Source organism: Dermacentor andersoni, chromosome 1, assembly GCF_023375885.2.
Source record: "Dermacentor andersoni chromosome 1, qqDerAnde1_hic_scaffold, whole genome shotgun sequence".
Classification (NCBI taxonomy): Eukaryota; Metazoa; Arthropoda; class Arachnida; order Ixodida; family Ixodidae; genus Dermacentor; species Dermacentor andersoni.
This window is the reverse complement of record NC_092814.1, coordinates 185,792,156-185,810,446: the sequence shown is the minus strand read 5'-3', so window position 1 is coordinate 185,810,446 and position 18,291 is coordinate 185,792,156. Positions and strand designations below refer to the sequence as shown.

The 18,291-nt window shown below is 47.9% G+C and overlaps 1 protein-coding gene across 2 annotated transcripts in view; it reads right to left on the bottom strand.

The window, feature by feature from the left end:
• Ddr (discoidin domain-containing receptor 2) overlaps positions 1-18,291 on the bottom strand; it is a 723,836-nt gene that overhangs the window by 236,829 nt on the left and 468,716 nt on the right. The gene's annotated exons all lie outside the window — the stretch shown is intronic.

The window sequence follows — 18,291 nt, the reverse complement described above, 5'->3', positions numbered from 1 at the left end:
GTGAGGTGATGGAGCGCACCAAGTGCAGATTGTTTACGAAAGATGACCCACATAAAGGCATCTGTACAACATTTCACACTTATGTACAAGCACTTAGCGTTTTTGACAAGTCCCATCGCTCACCACTTAATCGCGCCGTGGCCACAACAAATTCCTGCCTCTAGAAGGGAACAATGAATCCGTGGCTGTACAGAAGAGGCTGTTTTGGTATCGCTCACTGTGACTGGACGTTCGCATGTTGCTGATACAGCGCGCTCTATGCGTATTGTATAGGAGGCTACAGAACGGAGTTGAGTGATACTCTATTCCTCCGCTATTTTTCCTTAGTGTTCCTTTTTACTTTTTTCTCGTTTGCGTAGCTTTTTCATACATTCCTTAGTCGTTGAAGTTTACTATTTATTATTGGGATAGCCGGCTCTTCAATGGCATATTTTCCCACGGTCTTATTATTTATTAAACAACAGAACGCCTTTCTCTCTGCACCAGTCATCAGAAAGGCCTTTGTGTAGTGACCCATATTTTTTTTTCTTGAAAACTTTTTTAAATGTATTGTTATTACCGCTTCTCCGTGCTTGCTCAAATTTCGCAGCCAAATCTTACTCTATCGTCCGGGTCGTTCAAGACAACGCTTCATACTGTTACTTGCTTGCATGGTTTGTCAGCAAAAAACTGCAAAGTTGCCTCCGTCTGCGCTTCTGACAGTGAGTGATGTTCCAAACATGGCGGCTATGACGTTATCCTGTGAATTCTCGTGTGACTATAGTACGGTAAAGCACGAGCTTCGAGATGATCGCTGAGAGATGCTATGTGGCCACCAAAGAAGGCGCAGATAACAGCAAATTCGCATTTTGATCTTTACGAGCCGTGCAAATAACAGTGACACGTCTTGTATTGAACGACTCGGACCATTTAATGCGATATTGCTGCGAAACTTGATCAAAAGCAATGCGGCGGTAAATGCAAGATTTTTTGCAATATTTTTGAAATGGAAAAAACGCAAGTCACTCTACTATACTCGTCATAAGCCCAGTCCTGAGCCTTTCGTTTAGTGTGCATGTTCTGCTAAAAGGCTGGAACAGCTTGCCCGCTTGAACTGTGATGTACTCCTGATCCTTCCAAGTCCACCACCAGATACAGCCACGCCTGACGTGTGCCAGACTAGTTTGCAGCTGTTGAGGATTGTCGATGGAGATATGGAAGCGACTTTGACAGAGAGTAAAAAAAATTACAACCATTCGACTCTGTGAAGATGGAATGGCAGCGAAAGCTGACGACAGTCAAAGCTCTCAAATGAAAACCAAAGTGCTTTCGCTGCCATTCCATCTCCCACAGAGTGGAATGGTTGTCATTTTTTGCGTTGCGAGTCTAGCGTCGTTGCTCGTTCGGAGGTGCCCGGGCTCGCGACTGTCGTTTTCGTTCAGCATCGCGGGAACGTTCTTCGTCGGTGGTCGTTTCGCGCCGGCACCGTTTACATTCCCGTTGCTGTTCCCTCCGGTGCTCCTCGTACGCATGTTGCTCTTCGGGTGCACGAACTACACGTGTCCGCCCCATCGATAACGCAGCTGTTTTTAGCGCCGATACTTCTCTTGCTTGTATACTGCGATAACCTTGATGTCACTATATTGCTCACGGCGAGCGTTCTAATCTGTTTCGCATTTTGACATCTCCGCCGCCGCACTGCACCCGTATGGGCTTGTTAGAAATCGCTAAGTCCGTTTCTGTTGACGGACGCAAAAAAAAAAAAAAAAAACACGGAAGGTTAGTCATTTACAGCTTTCGCTGTAAAAAAAATCTACACTGATCCACTAATATTTCTCAGGTCTTTTTCAGTTGCTTTGCTTGGCGTTTCGCACAACTTGTTACAATTAACTACGTTAATTGATACGAAGGTGCAGCTAAGATGACCGTCCAGGGATATATATTTGGCCATCGCAACATCACACATGCTGTTCGCCGTGCTCGTTTCCCCTGTAGGCCTCTCTTTGTTTATTTTTTTTCCACTGTGTATATTCTCCTTCAAAGCTGATTTCCGACCCAATTTCAGGACGCACTATATATATATAAGACGCGGTAATAAGAATACTCTTGAAGACTCGGCATCCCAATTCGCCGCCCATATTTTAACAAGCCCGGCTCTCGACAAACTTGCTTTTTTGTTTTGTTTTTTTAATTCGATTTTGTTTCTAGATCCATCTATCTTTTTATTTTTAGATTGCGTTCGTCATTCGGTTGATGAAACACATAAACGTTCAGCGGTTGGACAGTTGAGGCAATCATTTCTGCCCTGCCTTTCCCCGACCGTATACGGTGCTCAATATTTCTGCAGTTTTTTTCTTCTTCTTCTTCTTGGCACAGCAGAATGTAGCGCAGTTTGGTGCCTTTTGTGCGAGTGAAGGACGCCACGGCGTTTCGCGATGAACGCCGAACGCAGTCGGCCAGGACACTGCGTGGTAGCTGGTGCCGTATTTTTCTACTTCATTTTTGTGTTTCCCCCATCCTCCCAGCGTTCCAAAACACTTCTGAACTCGAGAAGCAGCGGGCCCAGTTCGGTTGCCTCGGGAGACGAACGAACTGCGGCAGGTCCTTGCCATTGCGAGTTTTGCAGCGGGGCGCCTTTGCACTCAGTAGCGACGCACCGGAGTTGGCGCGATCAAACACCGCGGTCCTTGAAGTAGCTCCCTTCGCTACCCTTGCAGATGCGGCATATATCCCCCTCAAAAAAGAGGAGAGAACAAGAAGAGAGCGACGGCCGGAAAGAAAAATAGGAGTCAAGAAACAGACGCGAAACCGATGAAAACAGCAGGAGGCCAGCGCCGTCGAAGAAAAATTGGACCGGAGACCGGCGGCCGATAGTGGAAGGAAATGACCCAATAGAACGGCGAGAGTGCGCGCCTACGTGCGAGGAGCAAAAAAAAAAAGGAACGCCAGAAAACCCCAGGCAAAGGAGAAGAGACGATCGCAACAAAAGCGAAAAAAGAAAGAAAGAAAGAAGGCCACGAAGCACCCGGCGTTGCGGGCATTCTTGGGACGCCAGCTCAATTAAGAGTGGCGCGGCGCGGTGGCGGCGGGCGTCAGAGGTGGAGCTGCCGCGGCTGCCGCCTTGGCGGAAGCATTCATCAGGGATGCCCGGCTGAGCTGGACCGCGGGCGCGCGGGCGCCCGAAAGGCGTGCGCTGCTGCTCCTAGCGACGTCTCGCCCCCGTGTTTCTGTTTCGGGAGTTTCTTGGGCCTCCTGAGCCGCGGCGAGCAGCTTTGTCTTGATTCGCTACGGTGGCTGCGGCTGCACCGCGTGCGCGACGACGCGTTCGCGCCACCGTCTTCCAAACAGGAAGTGCGCAAATCGGACGAGGTTGCGAGGTCGGGCAAGCAAGTGCGGCTCTTTGGTTCGTATACAAGCTGTCGCATCCACATCGAGCTCGAGGCTCTGCAACGGCAGGACGCAGGGCTGCGACGGAATGCCACGCGCCGCCAGCGCCTGTTCGTACGTGGAATGACTCATCCACGGTGGTGTCTCCAAGCGCGCGCAAAAGTTTCACGGGGGAGAAGTGTGTGGCTTTCGCGCGATGAAAAGTTGGTGCACGTCGATAGAGGAAAACGGGTCGGTACAGTCAGAGCTATCTTGAGCGAGCACGCACCGTGTACCACAAGTTTCACCTCGGCGGCTGACTCAGACCTACGAACTTCGCGCATTGCAGGGACACCACAACGTGTCCAGGAAAGCGCGGAAGATAACACGTTAGGCCTGCCTCGGGTAGGCCATTTCTCCAGCTGCGTGCCAAGTATGCGTGACATAATGGCAAAGGCCATGCGCGGCGCAAGTCACAGCGTCTGCAAATATGGCGACGAAAAGCATGGCGCTTAAGTGCCGAAAAAAATGCAGGTACATAGAATATTGGGAAGTTGGTGTATACGCATGAAATAATTCTTCATTTGATCACTCTAAAAATGCGGATGTTAATTCACGTCTCGTCCAGCATGATGGTTGCACAGCAACGCGGTGCGTATTAATATGGTGAGCACCGTTTCTCCCATTGCTGCAATGGGAGAAACGGCCAACGCCATGGACTAATAAACAGCTCCTAATGGTATGGAAATAAATTTAATGCTTCAGATATGTGCATTCCATGTCAAAAGTACTATACAGGTCAAGATGAAAGTGCCTTTACTTCTTGAGAGGTACTGTGCAGTATTGTATGTCATTTGTGTTCCAAAACTCAGCGTTCACTCGGCGAATGCTCAGAGCACCGCAATAGAAGCAGGAAGATTATCGCAGGCTCCAGTCGAATTGCTGGTATCGTGCACCATGTTCTGCATAAATTTGAGAGAACCGGTGTGCATGCGCACATGTGCCCAGCAGAGACGATGCGACATACGCGGCCCGCAACGAACGTTTGCTGGATCTGTGACTAACAAATGTAACTGATTGTGGAGCTTGTCTGTAGTACGTAGCAACCGCACTAGAATATGGTTGCCGTGCGTAGGATCTTTGGTTCGTCACTGATATCAACAAACTAGCGTATTCAAGATTGGGCTGTGCGAGTTATATTTTCTAATTAAGACTACAGGCTACAGTCTATACTACAGGCTGACTACAGGCTAAGGGTCGTCTTGGCCTGGAACCCTTTCAGGAACGAAGGAAAAGGTTTCTTTCGAAGTCTTTTATACAAAGTGTTCTATTGCAGGACTGGCATAAACCATTACACGAGGGGAAGTAAAAAAAATTTAAGGGACTTTTGAGAAAAGGTACTCTAATAATAGAAAACTGAAACATACATTACTTTTCTACATGACCACCCTGCACTTCAACGGACTTTGCCCAACGTTTCCCAAGCTTTTTTGATTCCGTCAGAAAAAATGTTTTTGGGTTGCACGTGTAACCAATTTTGCACTGCATGAATGACTTCTGCATCGGTTGCAATTCTTCCCCTGAGCGCTTCCTTCAATGGTCCAAACATATGAAAATCGCTTGGAGCCAGGTCTGCACTGTATGGCGGGTGTTTCAGCAATTCGAATCCCAACTCCTTTATTGTTTCGGCCGTCCGTTTGGCAGAAGGTGGGCAAGTGTTACCTTGCTGCAGAATGACAGCTTTTCGCAGTTTTCCAGGACGTTTGGATCTGATTGCAGGATTTCCGTTTAGTTCGCAACCCATCACAATAGTTGTCACTGTTCACAGTTTCGCCTCTTGGGATGAACGGCTACCACACCTTCCATGTCCCAGAATAGGGTTAGCATAATCTTACCAGCTGATGGTTGACGTTTAAAGTTCTTAACTTCTGGTGATGATGAGTGTTTCCAAACCATGCTCGCAGCCTTACTTTCCGGTTCGTGATGATGTACCAAGTTTCATCTACAGTAACGATTTGCTGTAAAAATCCGCCTCCCTCGTGGCGATAACGGGCTAAATGTTTACGAGAGATGTCCAACCTTTGTGACTTATCCTGCGCTGACAATTCTTTCGGGACCCACCTCGCCCACGCTTTCCTAAAATTTAAATGATCGTGTAAGATGGAATACGCTGAACCATGACTGATATGTAAAGTACTGGCGATTTCATCCACTGTGATTCGTCTGTTTTCCATCACCATACCCTCAACGACTTTCAAATTGCCCTCAGTCGATGGCCTGCCCGATATTTCCTCGTCACATAAAGAAGTTCTCTGTTTGAAACGCTCTATCCATTAGTATATCTTGTTTCGCGATAAACAACTGTCACCGTACTGCGCTTGCATTCGACTAATAATTTCCACAGGTTTAACACCTTCAGCAAACAAAAAGCGAATCACTGCCCTCATTTCCTCCTTTGTGCATATCGACAATCGAGCTGCCATGTTTAACGGTCTGCTACACTCTAACGACTAACGCGGGAATAAGAGTGACACGTTCCATAGAAGTGTTGCAGACAACACTAATTCAGCGCTGGGTACTAGCAGCGTTACCAAGCCCTAGTGCGAGAAATTGCGAAAGTCCCTTTACTTTTTGACTTACCCTCGTATATATACCTGATCAAATCAGAATACATTTCAGCACGCCTTGACCACATTCATAAAGTAAAAGAACTGCGGCGTAAAACTGATGTTTTTCGGATGTCTTTCTTTCCGAAAACGATCTATTACTGGAATAGATTGACACAAGATGTCGTTTGTAATGCCTTTAATGAAGTATTTTTTGCAAACTTATAACATCATTTGCTGGTGCATGCTCGTAATTATGTGACCTTTCTGAGTGAAACGTTTTCCTTTGCTGTGTGTTAAGACGTTCATGTTTTTCTTTTTTTTATAGTTTACTTACGTTTGATTTATATGCGCTTCCTCTTAGCGTTGCATCTGCTTTTGGAACCTATGGTACTTCCTATTTATCCGCCCAACTCCCACCCACCCACACACTGTAAAGCCACACGGGCGCTGCGGGTGTCCTAATAGATAAATAAAATTAAATAAATGATTATATTCTCAAGAACGTAGTCTGTCACATTTTTGGCCAATCACGACCAGGCGGCTGTCGTTTGCGACAATTTGGTTTGTATATTATTGCCTTAATAGGAAGCTTTAGCTCGGGTGCTCCTATCTAAATACATTAAAAAGAGAATTAGTGTTTCTCAGCAACCACTGCACCAAATTTGATTAGGTTTGTTGCATTTAAAATAAAAACTTAAGATCTAATGACTGATGGTTTCGAATTTTCGATTTAGGTCCTCAATCTTTTATAAAAATTGGCAAAAAAATAACATTTTCGAAAAACGAAACTATCAAGTCTACAAAGCTGTAACTCAACAACGAAAAACGATAATGCAATTCTGTGAATTGCATCTAATAGCACATCTAAAGCGGAAAAAATTGATATGTTACACATGAATCTCAAAAAAATTTAGCAATATGGAAATACAGCTTTTGCAGAACCCTTGTGAACAACGTAACAAATTCATGTAAGATATAATATGACGTACTAAATTTGTCCGCTTTATACGATTTAATGGATGCGGTTTACAGAACCACGATATTTGTTCTTGATGCAGAGATATGAATTTGTAAACTTCGTGCTTCTATGTTTTCCAAACTTTCGAATTTTTGAAGATTCTTTTAACAAAATTCAGTACCTAAATCGAAATTCCGCTCTAAGAGTCACTAGAATTTAACTTTCTCTCTCATATGCAACACATTTCATTAAAATCGGCCCAGAGGTTATCCCAGAAAAACGGTTTTGCGTTTTACATGTATTTGAATAGGCCACGTCGGAGTTGGGCCGGAGTGAGTGAGTGAGTGAGTGAGTGAGTGAGTGAGTGAGTGAGTGAGTGAGTGAGTGAGTGAGTGAGTGAGTGAGTGAGTGAGTGAGTGAGTGAGTGAGTGAGTGAGCGAGTGAGCGAGCGAGCGAGCGATTGGGTAAATGGATGGTTGATGTTCTGACTGCACTGGCAGGGTTGTACTTGCATAGTGGCACCATTTCTCATGCGAAGATGTCATAAGAGTGAAAGTCAATCGCGACATTTATCGTGACTTGGTCAAGAAACAACCAAGCAGGCCTCGGACGGGAATCAGAACTACCCACAATGCTCTAGTAGTGGATTTTATGCTTTCCTTATCAGATTCCCACGCATACTGGCCATAAAAAGAACAAACAAGCAAATGTAAAGCTACGCGGCAACAACCATGTAAGGTTTTCATAAATTGAGTACGTGATGACGTGGTGACAAATAATACAAAATTCATAAGTTGCGCCACTGTTGAGAGGGTAGAACAATGCCACACGGCTCCCCCGCTTCGCTGCATAATGACTGCAACGATTGGCTCAGTTCAACGAATTCTAGAGCCTCTAATTCTGGCGTTAAATATGACCCCTTCGAGCCTTCGAATAGTATTCCTCATGCAATTTCGACTCTTCGTGACTCGTTGAATCCCGAGAGAAAAGCGGCCCAAAGCGTGACAACAGTGGTGCCTCCGCGAGCGAAAATTCCCGTTTGGTGCCACACTGTTGTCATCAGGTCTTGCCTCCCCTTCCCTGTGGTTCCAATGGAACGCGCGGCCAGCCATGCGGCGTCACCGGCGGCGGGTGCGAGCCCGCGACGACGACGCTCATTTATCGTGTCCGTTCCGCCGGCTGGCTTCTCCTCGGGGCGTCGGCGCCTTACGCGTGCGCTCGCTCATCGCGCGGAGGCGAGAGGGGCTATTAGCCTTATCGGGCGCCATACAGGGGGACGCGACTGCAGCTTATATACTGTCGCTGCTGCGCGCCAACGTCGCCGCTATGTTCCCCGCCTGAAACAAGTGTGGTCGGCCACGCACACTCCTCGCCGCCGGGGCGCGCGAACCGCTTCGAGACGAGCAGTCGCCGCCGGTGCGTTCGTGGTAGATGCTTGGTGCTGGCCGCTGCTTCGCGTCCGTCCAGCACTGGCGCCGCAAAACTCGCCGTGCCGTCTGTACCTCATCTGCTCACCCCCTCTTAGGCCTTACGCCTTTTGCTTGCACGCTTTCTCGCATCTTCTCGGTGTGCCGTTGAAGGGGGCTCTCACTGCGGCGCCACTTGCCACATCTGGAATTGCTCGTACGGCCAATTTAATTGCCTAGATTAAAGTGGCCATTTACTCCCCACTTACGTCGCTCTTTTGCCTCATTTGTGCCAGCCATTTGGCGCCCTTCTTGTCTTTTTTTCCTTCTCGAAACAAAAATAGAACATAGCATAGGAGCTATAACGGTACGTAGCTTTACTGAACAGGGCAGCAATGTTCTGTATAGACAAATAAAAGCATCACTGACGTCTCGGCACAAAATACTCTCAAGCTCAAGAATGTGGTTACTCGGTGCAATAATATTGCGCAGAAAATGAACAAGTTGTACCAGGCAAGCCCGCGCGGTCGTAAACATCGCGGACGAAAAAACGGTAAGGCGCTATATTGCTAAAACGTGCGTGCGATTGCTAGCTGCGGTTTCTGACATTTTCTTTCGTTACAGAGATTTCTTTCCGACAGAGCAAAAAAAAAAAAAAAATCTGAATGAAACACCCAGAAAAGCTTATCATAGGAGGATTATTGTTCTTTGACGGTAGATACCGTTGACTTCTACTGCTTCTGTCATTCATAGCTTATAAGATTTGATTTATCGCTTATAAACTATTACTTATAACAGTATTGGCGAGAAAAAGATCAAAGCAAAAAAAAAAAAAGATAATTACAAGTTCCCCAATTATTTGGGCTTCACTGTTATGCTTACTTGTCATGAGGTAGAGGATCTGGTCTTGTGAAGGCAGGATATTCTGAGAGAATAATGATTGTACTGCAATCATTCAATAGCAGAATAACAACACGGGCGTTTGTATCTAATGGCAATGCGTAACAGTAGGGGAAAAAAGGCTGACAGTTTCGGGCGTACTAAACAGGCTCGTAATACCACTGCTCGAGCTACACGACAACAAAACACGCATAGGTAAAGCCTAAGCACCCTTTGCATTCTTTCTTTCTTTTAAATCTCGGGTAAAGAATGAAATGGGAAAGCAAAGTGTGACTCGGCCTTCTATTTGGATTTGGATCCAAATTCATTGGATTTCAAGCGCGCTGTACAGAGAGAACGAAGTGGTTCATCCGTTTTCGCAAAGTGAAGCGATGATGAAAATTTCATCATATCGGCGGGCACAGCACACACACACACGTAATGGTCGAGACAGAGGGAGTGAGAGAAAACGGGCTGGCTTTTAGCCGGCTAATTTCCCCGGAGCAAGTGGCGCCAAAGCGGACCGCGATACCAGATCTGAGACATTGTCGGCACTTTACGAACAGCGCTGAGTCTCGTGCCTCTTGTTTCAGGCGGCTCTTCCCGAAATGTTGGTGAGGAGGGGAGAGGGGGGCGTAAGCAGAAGGAAGACGGCCACACGAGATTTCATTTGTTCGCCGCCCCGGGGCCTGGGCGCGCGGCGGAAGGACGAAGGCGGAGAGGATTTCTGTTTGTGTACCTTCCTCAGCGCGCGAGTGTGTATGAAGAGAGGCCAAGGCAGGCGGCGACTGAGCAGTCCTAGGAGGCGGCACGCGTCCTTCCTCCACCCACAAGCACGCAGTGGCCCGCAAAGCGGAGGGCGCCCCGACTGCTGCCGCCGGGCCCCACGCGGTTGAGCAGAAGTCGGGAGGGAGAAATGCCGGGGCCCGACCCCGGCGCGACCAAAGTTTGCCGTTTCGCCCGTGATTGCGGAAGGCCCTGCCCGCAGCGTTTCTCTCTCCGCCCGTTTTGAACAACCTGAGCAGCTTGACTGGCGGCTGAACTGCGCGAGTCTGACCGCGGTCTCGACGGTGAGGGGGGGTAAGGGGGAGGGGTCAGCTGTGTTGGCGATGCCGTGCCAGCGGGGGCGAGTGCGTTGCGTGTCGTAGCTCGGAGTTGCTGAGTCACTAAGGTGGGACAAAATAAAGACGCCACCGCGAGCGGGTCTTTTCAGACAGGCGCCTCGGGTCTCGGGGGAGATTTGTCTTTCCTGTTTGCTGCGCTACACACCCGCCACCCTCGTCGCGCGCCACGTCTCCCAAGATGGCAAAGTAAAAGAGTGCCTAGAAAACGGACAACGAAGCGCCAGAGATGCAAGCATGGAGTGATGCGAGGAATTAGGTACGGCGTGGCATGTCAGGCTGTCGCGAAACTCACCGGTGGTCCCGAGAAGCAGCCCTGCTCTTTTCCTCAGCCTTCTTTTGTCGCGAGGTCTTTGTGCGGTGTAAGCTTTCCCAACGTGGCTCGAGCTGTGACGTCGGTGTCTTGTTCAGGTCAGCCTGACTTTTCAATATGTTGCAGGACGCATTAAAATATAAATAAAAATATGTGGGGATGGGGGAAGAGGAAATGAGAGATGTTGGAATTTCGTGAGGTTTAGGAGTGGAGTTCATAAAAACATTTAAAAAATGACGGTAAAGTTGGGGCCGCTCGAAATCAATTTTCCGAACACGGCATCCCAGCTTTTAGCCAGGGCTTACACGCCGGAAATGAATGTTCTTCTTCCCTGAACAAGAAATGTTATTCAGGAGTGAGGGAACCCAAGCCCTCTTTCATCCATGGAGCAAGTTGTTCAATTACGGCTGAGCAGGATAGGGGACTCATTCAGAGAATTGCCCCGACGAAGGATTACGTGAAAACGTCAGTCCTATCAGACGGTACAGATGTAAGGAGGAGGAGATGTTCGAAGGAGATGTAAACAAACGGAACACCTTCCTGGGCCTGGAAAGCCTCCGGGACGATCGTAGCAAACCTAATTACTTAGCTTGAGGGCAGCGTACACTGATTGCTGCATCTTAGCTAAAACATATTCACAATGTGAAGGTGTTTACCAATGGTAAATTAAATCCAAAAAAAAGACGAGTTGCAGGTTAACGTGCTCGGTCTACTGCGGCAGCTATATCGTGACGAGCGTCTATTAGGATTCCATGCAAATAATCCCGTACGAGGGGAAATACAAGTTCATAGCACAGGGGTAAAAAATGACGGGCTCTTGGAATATAGACAGCAAAGCAGTCTACATTAGATAAAACCGCAGGAAAAAATAAATGTTTACTTTTTAGGCAAAGTGAAAACTTCTCACTGAAGTCTTAGATAAAAGAAAGTAGAAAAGAATGCCTCACCCGTGATGACTAATGGCGCGCTACTTAAGCGTCTCACGTTTTGTGCTCGGCAAATGGAGTGAGTGTTTATTCTTCCCTCCGCTACCATGTGCAATAAGCATGAAATGGTTATAAGCGGTGGTAACCGTGGCTAGTATTTTCAAACCTTATCTTGCGTAAGTAGCTTCTGCGATTGGCCACAACCGTAGTCGAAGTGATACTCAGAGCGAAAGTGAAGAAACTGCAAGCACACCTATTATTTTTAGGAGCAGCAGCTATAAGGTATACGAAGGTTTGCTTTCGCTTTGATCACGGTAATACTGAATCCGTGCTGTGTAATGCGCGTAAGCTGATTGGCTTATTCGTGGTCGCGCGCACGTAAGCACGATAGACTTGCGCAATGTGGTGAGGAGGTTCAATATAAAAAAAAACTGCGATATGAACAAGGTTGTTGTTTTAGAGCGTCGTCTTCTAGCATGGCTACGTGACAGTTTGCTTACTGTAAACTCCCATTTCACTTTACGAAGTATAGAAAACGTTAAAGGATTTTTTTCTTTGAGTAAATTTACATAGTAACGTATCATAATTATTTTCCATTTCATAGTTATTCTTCCAATATATACTGAGTTTGTATGCGTGTGGTTGACAGTAAAGAAAATTCATTGAGCTCAATATGCGCGCTATTCAGTTCAGCGTTGTGTGCGCGTAAACTTTGTTCTAAATACCAATGTTGTACTCCTAGATGCATGTTGTAGGTCTAACGATAGCAACATTGTGTATTAGAAATTTCTGTACGCGGGACAGTTTTCAGACCCTCGTGAAATTCTTACACTAACGCCTTGGTAATATGGTCGACCACCCTGCTACAAACACGCGCAGACACAAAGGTTATGCAGATCCAACGCACATCTTGGTACCAATCTGAAGCGAAGCTTTCGTAAAGGGGTTCATCAAACGCTACAAATTTGCCCATTTCATTCACGAGTTTTTTGGCGTAGAGGAAACTGGCGCTCAAGCACGTGCTCTCGCTCACCTGTGCTACACAATGTGACACAAGGGGCGATCACCTCAATGAGCTATGGTTGACGTTTGCGCAATAAAAGGAAATTCTGGGAGGGTTCACAAGGAAAGTTTCGCTTTTATAACCGTATATATAAACCTACATAATACATACATATACGCAGTACATACATACATACATACATACATACATACATACATACATACATACATACATACATACATACATACATACATACATACATACATACGTACCTACATACGTACATACATACGTACGTACATACATACATACATACATACATACATACATACATACATACATACATACATACATACATACATACATACATACATACGTACATACATACATACATACATACATACATACATACATACATACATACATACATACATACATGCACGCGCATACGTACGTACACAAAACCAAACAACGAGCCTGCGGAAAAAAATACAGAAAAAAGAAGTTAGGCGACGTAGTGGGAAAGATCAAGATATAATGTCAACCAAAACAATAAGCAGTAGAGTTCTCGACCCTTAAAAATGAATGCGCTCGTTATAAACTTGTTATGCTGATAGAGCCAGATAAGACCAAACAGTTCGCAGAACAGTGTACGTAGCCTGCAGGCTGAGCCGACAAGGCTGTTTGTATACGCGGTGGCCTGACGATGCCGCATAATGGACTCGCAGCTTGCGTGAGCGTGTTACGCGACGGAGGGCAACCTCGGCCACCGCCGCCGCCGCCGACCAAGAACCGCGGTCCGCGTGCGCGGCATAATCGACCTGCGCGCTGTCCGCCCGAAGAAGATGGATTCGCGCGCGTGTACCCCCCAAACCTCGACCTTAGTCGTCCGCCCTCCTTATCCTATCTTCGCATTCTCTCCCAAGTCGCCTACACCGCCGCCGAGTTCATTCGTCGGTGAGTACATAAGCGCCCGAATACATTACACGGCCGACTTGCTCCAGTGTCATCTGTCTCCTTGTTGCGACTCGCCGGGCCCATCATCTTTTTGGCCGTCCCGCGCACGCGTCCTCGTGTGCGTTCTTTCTCCGGCGCGGGCGAGCGCGTGCATCAATCCCGCGCCGGACAGACAGGAGAGGGGTTCCTTTGGGCATCGCCTCTGCCCGTCCACCCGTATGGCTCTTGTCGACGACTGCTCGCCCCGCGATGGGCGAGGGTATAGAGGAGCCGTCCCGGGTGCGGTCACGCCAAGGCTGTCCGGGTCTCAAATGTAGCAGGAGCTTCAGCAGCCGTCGCAGCGGCGACACCGGCAGCTGTCTAGAACTGCGGAGGTGCAGCGGTGCGAGAAAGATTCGAGAAAAGAAGGAACCACCGACGAAGAAAGGCTGCCAAAAATTGTTCGCAGCAGCCAGAAGTGCCTATTTTTCTCTCTTCCGGAAGACGCCTTTTAAGTAAATGAATAATTTAAGACTAGACGAGCACTGTCTCTTCATATTTTTCATTGCTGGATGTATTCTTTAAGAGAAAGAGCTGATTCGTTTCGCTGGTGGGAATTTCATGAAATGAAAGTAAGCAACGCGCGAACAGAACGGGGACAGAAATTGAGGCGACAGTTATTTTTATTCTGCCTGCAGTGTTTTGTGGAAAGGTCCTTCTATAGGGTATAAAGCTAAAGAATAAACACTGATAAGTAAAACTATTTCTTCCGCTCCGCTGGAAACTTTATTTTCGGCACGTTTGTGACCTCCAAGTGCCTCGATCAGTCGGTAGGCAGTAGCGGTGAGCGTTCGAGGGCCGAACAATAGTGCTCACGCAAGCACCACGGAGGACGTTGTTCCTTTGCTGGCACGGGATCTCGTTCCTATCCGTTTTCTGTCTGGCTCGACACGCCGAGTATCGCGCGAATGAAATGCCAGCCCATATGATAGATCGCCCGCGCTGCGGAGGAGCGATCTTGTTTGGGCCGGCTTCAGTATACGTCTGCTGTATTGCTACTACACAGCTCAGCATCAAATCCGCATTTACCCACTGAACGCCGATTGCGCTTAGAACTCTTTCTGTCTTTCGTCCGGCCTCTGGACAGCGTTTACTCTGAATCTACAATTTTGGCGACAGGTGACAATATATAATTTAGCGAGCAAGTTACGTGACAACTCAAATAACAGAAGAAAAAAAAACGACGCGTTTCAGTTTAATGCTGCTCGTTTACGCAACACTTTCGGTGAGATATAAAGGAATGCAGATAGCACCGAAGAATATAAGAGGAATGAAGGATGTACGTATTCCCAGTGGTCGAAGCTGCCTGTTCAGGCACACACCCAGTGGCATGTGCACAGATACCCAAGTTGGGCAAGGCAGCAGTAGCAAGCACGAACACAATAGTGGAAATGGACAAAGTGAGCTCTGCTTCGAACAGCGCCTTCTAGAGAGAGAGATAGAGAACTTACACATCAAGGGACAGCGAGCGCAATGAATGGGTGAAAGCGCCAAAGAGAATGGCAACGACTTAACGCTGACTTTTCTCTTAGACTGCATGTCCTGACCCACACTCCAGCTCGTTTTGCTGCTCGGTCCACCACCACTACGCAACGTCGGCTTTCACGAAGTATAGTATGTTAGACTCCAAGTGCTCCGTGTTACACTCGAATAACTATCAGAGCACTATCTCTGCCTTTCCAATCGACCGTCAGCCTAGATATGTATAATAAGGAAGTGCACTGTACCCGCGTGCGCACGTACATGCGTGTTAATGTGTGTGCGGTTCGAATGTGGGCGAGGGTGTATATCTGTGAAAGAAAGCCTACAGGCTGTTTAAAGGTGAATGAAGACGGTGGGGAAGGAGGCATGTCCGCGCGTATCGAATTGCTCGCAACTTCAGCCACAAAAGAAAAAAAAAAAAGCGGCGCTTTCCGCCTGAAACAAACAACAGCAATTAAGAAATATATTTTTCTTTCCTCCTAACGCCTGCCAACCCCTCCATCCTGCCCCCTCACTTCCTGTCTTATGTTAGCTGAACAACTAGGAAAACACACGGGCCAGTGAAACTTCAAGACGGCTGAGTGGTAGCTTATGAAAAGAAAGAGGAAAGCACTAGCGGGAGACATCGCCGGGGCCTTGCTTTTTTCTCTGTCTCGTTCGTTCTTTTTTATCCTTTATGTACTTAGTAATCTTTCCGTGTGCCTCAGCTTGGCCGTCAGCCCCTTGGTCCTCTAGCGCCGCTTCACAACCCCGTGGCAATTCTTTGGAACGTCGCCGCTGCTAATCCGACGCGAAAGTGATAATCACGATGGCTATATAAATAAACATAAGCACGAAGTGAAAATGATGAAGAAAAAAATAATGGGAAATAGAATCGGAGCGAGGGGTGGGTGGGCGCTTGGCCGAACAGACCAAGAGAGAAAGAGCACCGCGCAAGGAATGATTGGTCGTAGAAGTTTCGCCTAAAAATACAACATGCGAATCCTTACACCGCCTCGTCGGGTATATGCCTGGCTCTCTCCCTATAGCATCGTCTTTTCGCCACACACAAGCACACAGCGCGTGCTCACGCACCGGGCGCGTAATCGCATAAACAAGAGCAGCCGCGCGCGTTCGCAAGAGACAGAGGGAAAGGTCGAGCGGACCTCTCCAGCGTTCGTATTTATAAACGGGCCCGCGCTTTGGCAGCTCCAGCGCGCGCCCGCTCGCCGCGCGTTGATATAAAGAGGCAAGTGACGCCGGCGCATCTTATCCCATCCGCGCCGCCGTCAAAGGCAGGAAAAGCCCGCGCGGCTGAACGAATGCGTCCCAGATGCCGGAGGGTCTCGTCGGAAGCCGCAGGGAAGGCTCTCTCGGATACGACGCCGTTCCCCAGCGCCGTTCGCGTCGCCTTCATTTTGCCAAACCCCCGCCCGACGCCTTCTTTATTTTGCGCGTTTCCCACCGCGACTCAAGTTCACGCTTTCCGAAATCGCCCGTCAGCTGCTCGCGAACGCTCCAACACTCTTCGGCGTGCCCGAACCCCGAGAGGAGTAACCGAAGAAGCGCGGAGATTCGCCGGTGTATGCAGGGCGGCGGGGCACGATGCGTGTGGAGCGGCGGTAGCCCGGTTCGGTGAAAAGCTCGGCCTCGTGCCTTTCGTCTGGTGGATAGAAACGCGCCAAGTGCGCTTTTGTTCGGTCTCCTGTGTGAGCAGTTACGTCAATTGTTGGTAGGAATTACTCACATCTACCTTCATGCAGTCAATAATCATCGCTTTGGCCAGTAATTACAAAGAAGCTTCTAAGAGCATTCTCTGTTTACGATGCACTGCTTTTGATTGTCATTGATCCAACACTTTAACAAGTGAAAAAGGTCGAATGCGGGTCTTCTTTTTTTCTTTTTTTAAGCTGGGGATTACTTCCATGATTACTTTTCAGCCACTCCATTTCCACTTGCCACGAGCCAAATTCCTGTTCTGAAATGCAGTCTGAGCTACAGACATTAAAAAACGTGAATAAGACTTGAGCTGCGGCCGTCCTATCCCTGGTGAAATGTTCACTCATGTAAATGAAATTGTTCACAGTGTAATCTACCAGTTTTGCAGATTTTTCATAATACCGCCACTTTCCTCCTTCGCACGGTGACGCCTGCTGCTTCTGGATCCAGGTATATTTTTTGCGCAACTTTGCATTCCATAAAAAAAAAAGGACATTGTTTGCGGTAGCCTTTGTAAAGCATCCGCAAATACCGCCCCTTTAGGCAGGCTAAACGTCCTCATAGAGTTATAATTTTTGGATCATTGCCATGCGAGTGCGTTGTATGGAACTCATTATCATTCTCACAAAAAGCACGACACACACACACACACACACACACACACACACACACACACACACACACACACACACACACACACACACACACACACACACACACACACACACACACACACACACACACACACACACACACACACACACACACACACACACACACACACACACACACACACACACACACACACACACACACACACACACACACACACACACACACACACACACACACACACACACACACACACACACACACACACACACACACACACACACACACACACACACACACACACACACACACACACACACACACACACACACACACACACACACACACACACACACACACACACACACACACACACACACACACACACACACACACACACACACACACACACACACACACACACACACACACACACACACACACACACACACACACACACACACACACACACACACACACACACACACACACACACACACACACACACACACACACACACACACACACACACACACACACACACACACACACACACACACACACACACACACACACACACACACACACACACACACACACACACACACACACACACACACACACACACACACACACACACACACACACACACACACACACACACACACACACACACACACACACACACACACACACACACACACACACACACACACACACACACACACACACACACACACACACACACACACACACACACACACACACACACACACACACACACACACACACACACACACACACACACACACACACACACACACACACACACACACACACACACACACACACACACACACACACACACACACACACACGCACACACACGCACGCACGCACACACGCACACACGCACGCACGCACACGCACGAACACTACCTCT